This window comes from Neofelis nebulosa, chromosome 5, assembly GCF_028018385.1.
Source record: "Neofelis nebulosa isolate mNeoNeb1 chromosome 5, mNeoNeb1.pri, whole genome shotgun sequence".
In the NCBI taxonomy this organism is placed as follows: domain Eukaryota; kingdom Metazoa; phylum Chordata; class Mammalia; order Carnivora; family Felidae; genus Neofelis; species Neofelis nebulosa.
In genome coordinates this window covers 124,488,531-124,503,731 of record NC_080786.1, presented here as the reverse complement: position 1 = coordinate 124,503,731, position 15,201 = coordinate 124,488,531, and the positions used below count along the sequence as shown (strand labels likewise).

General features: G+C 35.6%; 1 long non-coding RNA gene across 1 annotated transcript in view; it reads left to right on the top strand.

Annotated features, from left to right (window-relative positions):
- The window catches only part of LOC131512693 (uncharacterized), a 176,656-nt gene extending 174,652 nt beyond the window's left edge, over positions 1–2,004 (top strand). The window contains exon 6 of the long non-coding RNA XR_009262250.1: positions 259–2,004. This is a non-coding gene — a long non-coding RNA (uncharacterized LOC131512693). The remainder of the gene's footprint in view (positions 1–258) is intronic.
- The last annotated feature ends 13,197 nt before the right edge of the window (positions 2,005–15,201 follow it).

Sequence of the window (15,201 nt, the reverse complement as noted above, 5' to 3'; positions counted from 1 at the left end):
GATACATTGTTAACACTTAGATCAATAAACAATTATTGTTCTTTGTGAGATGCTGAGAGTAGATTTGGAGAGTTTGTAGGTAAAAGGCATACTTTACCAGGGCTGTCAAATGTCAAACTGACAACTAAAATGTATTATGTGTCTATCTATCTATCTATCATCTATCTATCATCTATATCTGTGAGTCCAGAAAGATCTGTATGTATCTATCAACCAAGTCATATAAAATACATTTGAATTTTTTTTTTCTTTCTACAGATTTCCACAGGGAGCAGGGCTGATATTACTGGCTCAGCGCCTCATGGTGAGTTACAGTTATAATGGGGACAGCAGGCTTCTATAACTCTGTTTAATAGAAAGCAGGGTACCAGCAGAGATTTTCTAACTCTGCATTTAAAATCCCCCCAATAGCTATTATTACTTCTTAAAACCATTTGAGCATTAGTGGCAAATCAAGTGGAATAGTTTCATTTAAATAATTTAAGGGGCTGACTGATATGCTCACATTGACCATAATAAATAATATTATTAATTTCAAGAGAGAGAGAAGGATCAGAATATTGTGATTTTGGTTTTCTTTCAACTGAAAAGTATTTTGAAAAGGATTAAAGGAACAGATTTTCCTCCTCTGAGTTTGACTCCCTGTGTATCCCACCTCTGGTCCTTTCATAGAAACCCCCACCCATTGTGTTTAGCCCCATTTACCTGCCCCTGCAGGGAGGCGTCCTGTGGAGGGAAGTTTTAGTCTTCTGTGGAACAAGCTTATTGATCAGCAGGGTTTGCTCACTCAAGTGTAAGGACATTCTGATTCTTTTCCCTTGGGTTTTCTTTTCCTTCCTAAGAAAATTCTATGAAGAATTCTTTCACCCCTCTTATTGTGTTTCCAGTCAATCTTCCATTTGATATGATATGAAAAAAAATAAGCAAAAAAAAAAAAAAAAAACACATCTTAAGACTTATCTCCAAGTAAAAAACTGTCTACCTACAGTAGCTACTCTCCTTTGTTTACATTATCTGTATTTTCTCTGTGTATCATCCCAGGTAGTCATCATAACTCCATTTTTAAGACTGAAATATTGAGTATTTTTTTAATCGCTTCTGTGCTGCCAATAAATATTTAAATACCACTATGTTTCTCAATATTCCGATCATAAAAATTATTTGAAAGTACACATTTCTAATTTTCTCCTTGAAATTTGGATTTAGGATATCTAGGGTAGGGCTTGGAATCAGTAATTGTAGTATTTCCAGGTGATTTAAGTATTGGAAATACTGAATTATCTCCTAAATTTGACAATTTAAAGACAATTGCATCTCTTGATGTTCCAAAATGAATATCAGCATTAGTTATTTCATTTCTTCTTCCTACTATTTTGGGCTTCATATTTCCTGAAACTACTGCTGTCATTTCCATTGAATCCTTTCATTTTAGAACTGAAGTTGCCTCTGCTCAGCTCTAGTCTTCTTTGAGGTGAAATTTGAGGGTCTTTGGTCACTTGTGATAGACTAGAGGAGAGGAGAAAAAGCTAAAAGGAAAATTACTATGATATGGCTGATCTAGCTCTAAGGATGAGGACCAACCAGGAAGTAACACGCTTTGATAAATGTGTAATGAAAAATTTACTTGCAGAGGAAACAAGGCTGGAGATGGCTGGGAGCCAAGAACATCTGTGTTCCTGGTATCCCAAATGTGTGGAAGTAGCAGATGTAACTGAATATATAATAGAAACCCTGGCGCAATTCCTAATAAAGTGGAAGAGACCTCTGGATATTACAGAAAGCTTTCCAAAACCTCCCAAAATGAAAAATACTGGGGAACTCCTAAGTAATATTATTAACTATCTTTAGGAGAGATATTATTAAAGTGGCTCAAAACAATGAATATGGCTTATTTACATAAGACAAAGGGAAGTTACCCACTGAACACAACTGATAACACAACTCAGGAAATATATTGTGTGTAAATATAATAATGAAATTATGTTTAGCATACATATAGGAGGTGAAGTATAAGGTATGTCACACATCATCTTTGCTTTAATAGTTCTTTATGCTTTTTATAGGCTCAGCTAATACTTCTAAGAACGACTGGACTGAGGAGGAATGAGATATTAAGAAAATAGAATAAAATATAAAGTGCAGACTAGGAAAAGACAGAATATAGCAGCTGCTGTTTTGCTTAGTCCATTGCATAAAGAAAATTTATTTTATTTATTTTTTATTTTTAACTTAAAATTTTTTTAATGTTTATTTGTTTTTGAGAGAGAGAGAGAGAGAGAGAGAGAGAGAGAGCATAAACAGGGGAGGGACAGAGAGAGACAGAGACACAGAATCTGAAGCAGACTCCAGGCTCTGAGCTGTCAGCACAGAGCCCAATATGGGACTTGAACTCACCACCTATGAGATCACGACCTGAGCGAATTCAGTCACTTAACCCACTGAGCCACCCAGGTGCCCTGATAAAATTTATTTTAAAGCTCTTATTAAAAGAGTATCTGGGTAGGCCACAGTAGTTGGCACACTTTTAGTATTATATATGTGGTTAAAGTGGATACACAACACCTTTTTCTTTACTACCTTCTAGCTAGGATTGACTGTGTGACACAATTCTGATTAATGAAATGTAAATGGAATTATGTTGGGTCAGTTTTTTTTTTTTTTTTCTTGATAAAAGTAGATAGATCTGGCTGGAAGGCCCCTTGATCCTTCTTTCTTCCTGCTTACAATGTGGACATGATGCTAAAGATACAGCAGCCATACTGTGATTATGAGGTGACAACCATAAGGATGAAAGTGGGCCATGTAAACAAGACAAGGTGCAAGGACCTATATCAATACCCCAATGGCCACTGTGCCAACACCGGACTGCTATCTCTATATTTTTGGTTATGTGAGACAAAAAAACTAATTTGTTTGTGCTACACTTGGTTGGGATTTCTTATACTTGCTGCTCAACCCGTTCCTAATGGATGTAGTAGTTACAAATTATTAGGACTGTCAACATTGTACAAAGTTTTAAATTAAGTTGTCAGTATCCTTAGCCTCACTTTTCTACATAATTTCCTCAGAATCACTACTGGTCAGTGCTACCTGTCTTCAATGAACAATTAATTATTTAGGTCTCAAGTATCCTCATCTGCTCTATCCATTATATTTTCTTATTTAAAAAAATTTTCTTTTAATGTTTAATTTTTGAGAGAGAGAGTGAGACAGAGCGTGAGCCAGAGAGAGGGAGACACAGAATTGGAAGACACAGAATTGGAAGCAGGCTCCAGGCTCTGAGCTGTCAGCACAGAGCCTGACGCAGGGCTCGAAACACAAACCGTGAGAACATAACCTGACCCGAAGTTGGATGCCCAACCAACTGAGCCACCCAGGTGCCCCCCATTATATTTTCTTATTAAGAGTTACTAAAATATGTTATATTTAATATATATTTATCATTGATATATATATACATATCATATGTATATATGTACACATATGTACATATATGTACATATATATGTATACACACACACACACACACATATATATATATGGGTGGCTCATATCAGTTAAGCGTCTGACTTCGGCTCAGGCCATGATCTCACACTCTGTGAGTTCGAGCCCCATGTAGGCCTCTGTGCTGACAGCTGAGAGCCTGGAGCCTGCTTCAGATTCTGTGTCTCCCCCTCTCTCTGCCCCTCCCCTGCTCATGATCTGTCTCTCTCTGTCTCAAAAATAAAGAAAAACATTTAAAAAATTAAAAAAAAAAAACAGAAAATGTGACCTCAATTTAAAACACCCTGCATGTGCATTATATGACATGAAAACTTTGTCAAAAATGGGAGTGTTAATTGTGGAGTTTTGGACATAAGCTAGAAATGGGAGAATTCCAGCAGTGAGTGGAGGGTGAGAAGGAAAAAGTCTTAAGTAACTTCTATCACATTCTGTTCTAAGACTAATGCTGAATAAAACTTCTTACCTGGTTTAGATGGATCAGCTATATTAAATGTTTATTTTATGTGCCTTCCTTTGTCATCAATCCTAAATTTCTTTTCTTGCCATTATATTGGGACCCACATCAAATTTGTTTAAAATGATTATTATACTATAATAATAATTTCCTTCATTCACATGCTTAGAGAAGTCACCAAATTCCCTAAATACAACTAGATCAGATTATTGGTTGAACTTACATGGTTACAAGTATGACTGAGTAAAAGAAGAAAAGAAGGTGAGTGGAAATTTTGTGGCCTGCCATGCCACTGAAGGACAGTTCTGCAAAGCTGTTGGGGACTTCTTCAGACAAAGTTGGCTGTCAGAAGAATCTCTCAGGTAAGAGGCTGTGTCAGTATTTCCATCATGCTTAGTTACTGCTCTGAGCAGTCTATGGAAAACATTTGCCTCAGTACAAATACAGTGATGGATTTCAGAACTCAGCAGCTGTGGTTCTTGGGTTATTTACACTCCTATAGATGGAAGTTGGAAAGTTACATTCTCATGGCTACCAAAATAGGCTGTAAAATATCAACTTCTAGGGAAAATCACTTAAGAATTTTTTCTTAGAATTTTGAAAAAAACAGTCTAAGGTAATTAATTACTACAGAATAATCTTTCTTTCAAAAAAAAATACTCATAATGGTAAACAAGACCTTTAAGAAAGTGAAAGATCTTTCAAATCAATTGCTTTCTCCACAATATCTTCATTTCATTTTCTTCTTTTAAAATCACTTCCAATTTTAGGCAAAGCTACTTTCGAGAAGATAGGAAAGAAGAATATCTCAAGTTGTGATGATTTACTCTAGAAAAATATGTATAATGTTTATTAAACACTTATTGAACAACTTCTATATATATTTGGTATTTTTATATTTGATAAGAATATAGCACTGAACAGAAAAAAACACAAAGTATCTCTACTGTGGAGTTTATGTTCCTTATGTTGATCAAAGAATGGCTAGGTCATTGTCAGAATAGGCTATGCATGTAATTTCCAAACTTCAGTGTGCAATAGAATCACCTGGAGGACATGTTAATACACAAATTACTGAGCTCCATTCCCAGAGTTTCTGATCTAGTCAATAGATGTAGAATAGAGCCAACTCACACTACTGTCAAGGTCCCAGGATATGAAAATGAATGAATGGAATATTTGGTGAACATTACTTCTTCTGCCACAAGTATCAAAGGTAGAGAGGGAAGAAAAAATTTGAATAATTATTAATAGGTATAAATATAGGCAAAGCTACTTGGTCAAGCAATTCAGATATCGTTAACAACTCAAATGAAGACATGGAAGACATGTCCAATGTTGTGGATAACATATAATTAGGAAAAATAATTAAGATTTTAATTAACATCTGAAATTATATACCAAAACCAAAGGACAAAAATCATTACAAGTCATGCATTCATTTAAAAAAAACATCAAATATAGGATTCAAAATTTATTCATTTACTCATTTAACAACTAATTATTAATAACTAGTATGTGCCAAATATGAATTTGTGTCAGGGATATAGTCATTATTTATTTCCCCTCTGAATTTACTGAGATATTATTGACATACAGCATATGTAAATGTAAGGTATAAAATATGATGATTTGATACACATATATATCATGAAATGATTATCACAATAAGATTAGTTAATTCCATTCCTTCACATAATTACATGTTTTGTGCGTGTGTGGTGACAAAATTCTCTTGCAGTAAATTTAAGATTTATTCTCTTAACAATTTCAAGTATATAATAAATACGGTATTGTTAATTATAGTCACATTAGGTCCCTAGACCATATTCATATGACAGCTATAAGTTTACACTCTTGACCAATGTTTCCCCTGTTTCCCCATCCCCCCAACCACAGGCAACCCAATTCTATTCTCTATAAGTTTGGCATTTTAGTTTTCAAATATAAATAAAAACATACAGAGTTTGTCTTTCTCTGTCTGACTTATTTCATGTAGCATGATACACTCTAGGTTCATCCATGTTGTTGCAAATGGCAAGATCTCATTCTTTCTCATAGTCAAATAGTGTTCCATAAAGTATTCTTTATTATCTATAAAGAAATACACACACACACACACACACACACACACACACACACACACACACACATATATGTGTGTATACATACACACACACACACCACTTACAGTAGTGTGAGTTGGCTCTATTCTGTGTGCATATATCTTCTGGAATCACTGTTTTTGTTTGAATAAATACCCAGTAGTGAAATTACTGGATATGGTAATTCTATTTTTAATTTCTTGAGGAACCTCTATGCTATCTTCCATAGTGGTTGCACCAGCTTACATTCCCACCAATAGTACATGGGTATTACTTTATCTTACACATCCTCATCAATACTTGTGTTTTCTTGTCTGTTTGATTCTAGCCATTCTGACAGATGTGAGGTGATATGTCATTATGATTTACATTCCCCTGACTATTAGTGATACTGAGCATCTTTCATGTGTTTGTTGGTCATCTGTATGTCTTTTTTGTAAAAAAAAAAAAATGTTCTCTGCTCATTTTTATTATTTTTTTTAAGTTTATTTATTTATTTTGAGAGAGAGAAACAGAGAGAGACAGAGAGAGAGCATGCGTGAGTGGGGTAGGGGCAGGAAGGGAGAGAGAGAATCCCTATCAGGCTCTGTGCCTGCTATCAGCACAGAGTCTGCTATGGGGCTCTATCCCACAAATTGTGAGATCATGACCTGAGCCGAAACCAATGCTGAGCCAGAAGTCCAATGTTGACTGAGCCACCCAGGCCCTTTTCTGATCAGTTTTAATTAGATAATTAGTATTATTATTCTGTGTTGAGTTGTATCAGTTATATATATATATATATATATTGGGTATTAACCCTTATTGGATATATCATTGGCAAATATCTGCTTCCATTCAGTATGTTGCCTTTTTGTTTTATTGTTGGTTTCTTTTACTATGCAAAAGGTTTATTTTGGTGTGTCCTAATAGTATATTTTTGCTTTCGTTTCTCTTGCCTCAGAAGATATATCTAGAAAAATGTTGCAAAGGCGAATATCAAGAAAATGACTGCCTATGTTTTCTTTTTTTAATTTTTAATGTTTATTTACTTTTGAGAAAGAGAGAGCAAGAGTAGGGGAAGAGCAGAGAGAGAGGGAAACAGAGGATCTGAAGTGGGCTCTGTGCTGACAGCAGGGAGCATTACATGGGGCTCAGATCCATAAACCATGAGATGATGACCTGAGTCAAAGTCAGACGCTTAACTGACTGAGCCACCCAGGTGCCCCTATGTTTTCTTCTGGGAGTTTTCTCACACTTAGGTCTTTAAACAATTTGTTTATTTTTGTATATGGTATAAGCAAGCGGTCCAGATTCATTCTTTTGCATGCAGTTGTCTAGATTTTTTTAGCACAGTTTATTGAAGATACTGTCTCTTCCCCATTGCATATTCTTGCCTCCTTTGTCATAGATTAATTGACCATATAAGCATGGGCTTATTTCTGGGCTCTCTATTCTGTTCTGCTGATCTATGTGTCTATTTTTGTGCCAGTACCAGACTTTTTGATTACTACAGCTGTGTAGTATATCTTAAAATCTGGGATTATGGTACCTCCAACTTTGTCTTCTTTCTCAAAATTGCTTGGCTATTTGGGGTCTTTTTTTGATTATATACAAATGTTATTATTATTTATATTTGTAGTATTATAGTGGTTTTTAATTGCCTTTCCCTCATGCTGGGACATTTCCATGTTCCATCCTTTGTATGCTTCTTTGGAAAAATGTCTATTCGGTCCCTTGGCCATTTTGTAAATCATATTGTTTATTTAATTATTTATTTTTTGCTATTGAGTTGTAGGAGTTTTTTTTTTTTTTTTTTAATATATATATATTGGATATTAACCCCTTTAGATAGATGGTTTGCAAATATTTTATTCCGGTCTGTAGGTTGCCTTTTCAATTTGCTGATTGTTTCTTCTTCTCTGCTGAAGCTTTTTTAGTTTGATGTATTCCCACTTGTTTATTTTGCTTTTGTTGGTTGCACTTTGGGTGTCACATCTAAAAACATAATTCCCAAGACCAATGTCAAGGGACTTTTTTCCTATGTTATCTTTTAGGAGTTTGCAGTTTTGAGGCTTACATGTAAGTATTTAATTCGTTTTGAGTTGATTTTTGTGAATGGTACAGGTAGAAAATAAATTTTATTATTTTACATATGTGTACGTGTTTTCCCAACACCATATTTTGTAGAAACTATCCTTTCCCCATTCTGTGTTCTCTTATCAAATATTAGTTGGCTATATACATGTGAGATTATTTCTAGATTATTCTGTTCTGTTGGTATATGTGCCTATTTTTATGACAGTACTCTACTATTTTGATTACTACCACTTAGTAATATTGTTTGAAATGCAGTTTGAATATAGTTTGTGATGCCTTCAGTTTGTTCTTCTTTCTCGTGATTGAATTGGCTATTCTTGGTCTTTTGTTGTTCCAGATAAATCTTAGTATTGTTTATTTTATTTCTGTGAAAAATGCTATGGGATTTTGATAGGATTTGCATGGAATTTATAGATGGCTTCAGGTAGGATGAAAATTTTAACAATTTTATTCTTCTAATCCATTAACACGGGATTTCTTTATATTTATTTGCAATTCCTCAATTTATGTCATCAAAGCTTTCAGTTTTCAGTGTATAGATATTCACCTTTTTGGTCAAATTTATTCCAAGGCACTGTATTGTTTCTGATGCCATTGTAAATAGAATTGTTTTCTTCATTTCTTTTCAGACACTTTATTATTAATAGGTGGAAACACAACTGATTTTTGTATGTTGATTTTGTATTTGCTACTCTACTGAATTTATTGATTAGTTCTAACAGTTTTTTGGTGGAGTCAGTAAGATATTCTGTACATAAGATCCGATCTGCAAGACAGGGACAATTTTGTTTGTTATTTTCAGATTTAGACGACATTTGTTTCTTTTTCTTGTCTAACTGCTCTGACTAGGACTTCCAATATTATGTTCAATAGGAATGGTAAGACTGGGCATTCTTGCTTTGTTCCTAATCTTAGAAGAAAAGTTTTCAAACTTTTGCCATTGCATATGATATTAGTTATAGGTTTGCCATATATGACCTTTGTTATGTTGAAGTAAGTTTCCTCTATCCCTAGGTTGTTGAAAGTTTTTATAATGAATGGATGTTTAATTTTATCAAATGCTTTTTCTGAATCTACTCAGATAATTATATGATTTTTAAGGGGCGCCTGGGTGGCGCAGTCGGTTAAGCGTCCGACTTCAGCCAGGTCACGATCTCGCGGTCCGTGAGTTCGAGCCCCGCGTCAGGCTCTGGGCTGATGGCTCGGAGCCTGGAGCCTGTTTCCGATTCTGTGTCTCCCTCTCTCTCTGCCCCTCCCCCGTTCATGCTCTGTCTCTCTCTGTCCCAAAAATAAATAAAAAATGTTGAAAAAAAAAATTAAAAAAAAATAAATAAATAAAAAAAATAAAATATTTTATGCTGTTAATATGGTGTGTCACATTTATTGATTTGCATATTTTGAACTGTCCTTATACCTCAGGGATAAATCTCCCTGATCATGGTGTATTATCCTTTTAATATAATGCTGAATTTGGTTTGATAGTATTTTCTTGAGAGATTTTGTACCTATACTCATCAGGCATATTGGTCTGTAAGTTTTTATATATGTGGTGTATTTATCTGGCTTTGGTATCAAGACAATACTTATTTCATAAAATGAGTATGAGAGTATTCTCTCCTCTTCAGTTTTTGGAAGAGATAGGAAATGATTGGTGTTAATTCTGTAAATGTTTAGTAGAATTACCAGTGAAACCATTGGATCCTAGGATTTTCATTATTGAGGAGTTTTAGATTACTGATACAATTCTACTTACTTGATATTGGTCTTTTGAAATTTTCTATTCCTTCATGATTCAATCTTGGTGGGTTGTATGTTTCTAAGGAATTTATCCATTTCTCTAGGTTATCCAATTGTTGTCCTTTCATTCTTTGTAGTAGTAGTCTCATGATTCTTTTTATTTCTGTGGTATCAGTTGTAATGTCTCCTCTTTCATATCTAATTTTATTTATTTTAACCTTATATCTTTAAGTTAATCTATCTGAAGTTTTGTTACTTGTGTTTATATTTTCAAAAACCCAGTTATTTGGGGGGCAGGGGTGGGAAGCGCCTGGCTGGCTCAGTCAGTTTCAGCATATGATTCATGATCCTGGGGTCTTAAGTTCAAGCCCCACATTGGGCATAGAACTTACATTAAAAAAAAAAAAAGCAGGTTTTAGTTTTGTCATATTTTCTGTTTTTGTGGTCTCTATTTCATTTATTTCTCTTTTTTTTATTTTTTTTTTCAACGTTTTTTTTTTTTTTTTATTTTTTATTTTTGGGACAGAGAGAGACAGAGCATGAACGGGGGAGGGGCAGAGAGAGAGGGAGACACAGAATCGGAAACAGGCTCCAGGCTCCGAGCCATCGGCCCAGAGCCCGACGCGGGGCTCGAACTCACGGACCGCGAGATCGTGACCTGGCTGAAGTCGGACGCTTAACCGACTGCGCCACCCAGGCGCCCCTATTTCTCTTTTTTTTAATGCTTATTTATTTTTGAGAGAGACAGAGCATGAGTGGGGAGGGGCAGAGAGAGAGAGAGAGAGAGAGAGAGAGAGAGAGAGAGAGAATCTGAAGCAGACTCCAGGCTCTGAGCTGTCAGCACAGAGCCCTACACAGGGCTTGAACTCACACCTGTGAGATCATGACCTGAGCTGAAGTCTGATGCTTAACCGACTGAGCCAACAAGGAGCCCCTCTATTTCATTTATCTCTTCTCTGACCTTTGTTATTTCTGTCCTCTTGATATCTTTGGGCTTAGTTTGTTTTTCTCTCTGTATTCCTTGAGGTGTTAAAGTTATGTTGTTTATTTGTGATCTTTATTTTTTCTTTATGTTGCCATTTATTATTATATACTTCCCTCTTAGAACTGTTTTTCCTGATTCCCATAAATTTTGGTATGGTGTGTTTCTGTTTCATTTGTTTCAAGGTATTTTTTTAATTTTCCTTTTGATTTATTGTGTGACACATTGGTTATGGAAGAGTGTGTTGTTTAATTTTCATACTTACATGAATTTTTCCAGTTTTCCTCATTTTATGGATTTCTAGATTTATACCATTGCTGTTTGAAAAGATACTTGGTATGATTTTAATCTTCTTACATTTACTAGTTTGATGACCTATCATATGATCTATCCTGGAGAATGTTTCATGTGTACTTTAAAAGAATGTATATTTTGCTGCTATTGGATGGAATATTCTGTATATGTCTGTTAGATCTATTTGGTCTAAGGTATAGTTCATATCCAATGTTTCCTGATTGATTTTATGTCTAGATGACCTATCCATTGTTGAAATTGGGTTATTGATGCCTGCTACTATTATTATATTGTTGTCTATTTCTCCCTTCAAAATTATTAGTATTTGCTTAATATATTTAAGTGCTTCAATGTTGGGTGTATATATATATTCATAACTGCTATACCCTCTTGATAACCTGACAACTTTATCATTATATAATAATCTCCTTTGTCCCTTTTCTTTTCTTTTGTTTTTTTTTTTTTAAGTTTCAGGTGTACAATTTAGTGATTCAACACTCACATACAACATGAGGTTCTCATCATAAGTGCACTTCCTAATCCTCATCATCTATGTAACCCATCCACACACTCGCCTCCCCTCTGGTAACCATCACTTTGTTCCTGATAGTTAAGAGTCTGTTAGTCTATTTCTTGGCTTTCTTCTTTTTTTCTCCTATGATCCTTTGTTCTGTTTCTTACATTCAATACATGAGTGAAATATGGTATTTGTCTTTCTCTGACTACTTATTTCACTTAGCATAATACTCTCTAGCTCCATCCACATCATTGCAAATGGCAAGATTTTATTCTTTTATGGATCAGTAATAAATATTCCATTATATATATTATATTCCATTATATTCATACATATGATTCCTCTCCTTTATCCAATCATTAGTTGGTGGACATATTTGGGCTCTTTCTATAATTTGGCTATTGTTGACAATGCTGCTATAAACATCAGCATGCATGTATCCCTTCGAATTAGTATTTTTGTATCCTGGGTAAATACCTAGTAGTGCAATTGCTGGTTCATAGGGTAGTTCTATTTTTAACGTTTTGAGCAACCTCCATAATGTTTTCCAGAGTGACTGCACTGCTTTTCATTCCCACCAACAGTATGAGAGAATTCGTTTTATGATCTTCTTTGTCTCTTGTTATTGTTTTTGACTTAAAGTTCATTTTGTCTAATGCAAGTATAGCTACCCCTGCTCTCTTATGGTTTTCATTTTCATGAAATATCTTTTTCCATCTCTTCACTCAAGTCTGTGTAGATCCTTAAAGTTAAAGTGAGTCTCTTATAGGCAGCATATAACCGGGTCTGTTTTTTTAATTTATTCAGCCATGCTATGCCTTTGCTTGCAGAATTTTGTCTCTTTATATTTAAAGTAATTATAATAGGTAATAAGTTACTAATGCCATCTTAATTGATTTTTGTCTATTTTGTGGTTCCTTTGTTTCTTCCTCTTTTGCTCTTTCTTTGTGAATTGGTGATTTTCTGTAGTGGTATACTTTGCTTCTCTCTCTCTCTCTCTTTTTTTTTAATTTTGTGTATCTACTGTAGGTTTTAGCTTTGTGGTTACCCTAAGGCTTGCATAGAACATCTTGCACATATAATAATTTAGGCTGATAACAACTTAACTTTGATCTCATATAAAAACTCTTTTTCTTTACTGCCCTCATATTTTATGTTTTTGATGTCACAAATATCTCTTTTTATTGTGCATCCATTAACAAATTATTGTAGCTGTAGTTATTTTTAAAACATTTGTCTTTTAAACCAGTATACTAGAGGTAAGTGATTAACACACCACCATATTACAGTATTAAAGAGTTTCAAATTTGACTATATGTTTACCTTTACTACTATGTTTTATATTTTCATATATAAACTAGTATGTTTTATATTTTCATGTTACTAATTAACATATTTACAGTTCAACTTGAAGAACTCCTTTTAGTATTTGTTGTGATGCATATCTAGTGGTGATGAACTCCCTCAGCTTTTTGTTTGGTGAAAGTCTTTTTCCTTCTCTCCTTGTCTGACAGATAACCTTGCTGTATAAAGTATTCTTAATCATCCCACTCTTTCCTGATCTGTAAGGTTTCTGCTGGGAAATCCGTAGATAACCTTATAGAGTTTTCCTCATTTGTGTGATTTTTTTTCTTTTGCTGTTTTTAAAATTCTCTCTTTGTCTTTGATTTCAAACAGTTGTAATGCAATGTGTCTTTGAGAAGATCATTTTGGTTTGACATTTTGGGATGACCTATTAGCTTCTTGATCTTTAATGTCCAATTTCATTGGGAAATTCTCAGACATTATTTCTTTAAATAAGCTTTCTGCCTCTTTCTTCCTTTCTTCTCCTTATAGGACTCTAATAATATATAGAATTTTTTTTTTCCTTTAATGGTATCCCATTTTTCATGTAGGCTTTCTTCACTCTTTCTCATTCTTTTTTCTTTTTGCTCTTCTGACTGGATGATTTTAAATGACCTGAAAGTTTACTAATTCCTACTTCTGCCTAGTTGAGTCTGTTGTTAAAGCTCTCTATTAAATTCTTCAGTTTAGTTATTGTATTCTTCAACTCTGGAATTTCTGATTTATTATTATTATTGCTATTGTTATTCTTGGTTTCTGTTTCTTTGTTGAATTTCTTATTTTGTCCATGCATTGTTTTCCAAATTTCACTTAGTTGTCTACTTATGTTTTTTCATAATTCACTGAATTTCTTTAAGAAGATTATCCTGAATTCTTTGCCAGACTATTGATCTTCATTTCTTTAGTATACGTCAGTGGAGTTTTGTTAGTTTCTTCTGGTAGTCTTATGTTTTCTTGATTATTTATGATCCTCATGGCCTTATATTGATATCTGCACATTTGAGGAAGTAGGCACCTCTTGCAGTCTTTGTAGACTGGCTCCAGTAGGCAAAGCTCTTCACCAGTCAACCCATCCATAGATCCTAGGTGGACCATCTAGTGGTGTCTGTAGGTGGGTATGTTGCTGAAGTCTTTGGGTAAGCAAGTCTGGTGCTTTGGTCAGCAAGTGGGCAGCTCTGTGCTGGGGTATGTGGCTACCAGCCTACTTCCTGTGTCTGCAGGGTTGAACCTAGAGCTTGAGTTCACTGGGTGGGCCTAGTGAGTGTGTCTGTAGTGATAAACCTGGGAACTGGGTTGTCCTGGGTTCACATAGACCAAATAGGTGCTGAGAAACTCTGGAGTGGGCCTAGTGTTTTGTTTCCCAGGGGCCATTCCAGTCTTGGGATGAATTAGGAATCGGATTTTGCAGGAATTGGCTTACAGGTTGGGTCCAAAGAGGCCAGCCTGGTGCTAGGGAAAGCCTTGAGGCTGAGGTTGTGAGTCAGGCATCCTTAAACTTGGGACCTTAGAGGCCTACCAGGAGGTTGGTCTGGGGCAGAACAGGAGTCTGAATCTTGGGGAACTGGTCTTGAGATGGGGATCATGGAGGCTGGCCTAAAGCTGGAGTGGGCTACAAGCCTGGTTTTGCAGGTCTGGTCTGGAGTTTAGGTTTGCAGGCACTAGCCTGGTGGTGGAGTGAGAGCTGTGCCAGGAACTGAGGGAGCTGGCCTGGTGCTGAGGTGGATTTATTTATTTTTTTTTTAATTTTTTTTTTCCAACGCTTTTTTTATTTATCTTTGGGACAGAGAGAGACAGAGCATGAACAGGGGAGGGGCAGAGAGAGAGGGAGACACGGAATCGGAAACAGGCTCCAGGCTCTGAGCTGTCAGCACAGAGCCTGACGCGGGGCTCGAACTCACAGGCGGTGAGATCGTGACCTGGCTGAAGTCGGACGCTTAACCGACTGCGCCACCCAGGCGCCCCAAATTTAAAGCATGGGTCTGTGGTAGTAGACCCGATGGTGGGCCTGGCCAGGAACTGGGTTTGTGGTATCTGCATGGAGCCTGGGATTATTGGAATCTGTCAGGATCCCAGGGCCATGGGGTTGCAGGAACTGGCTTATACCTGGATGAGTAGGGGTCTAGATTTGTGGGAACCTGTGGGTAGCCTGGGGACATGGAAACCAAATAGAGCCACTGCAGTCAGC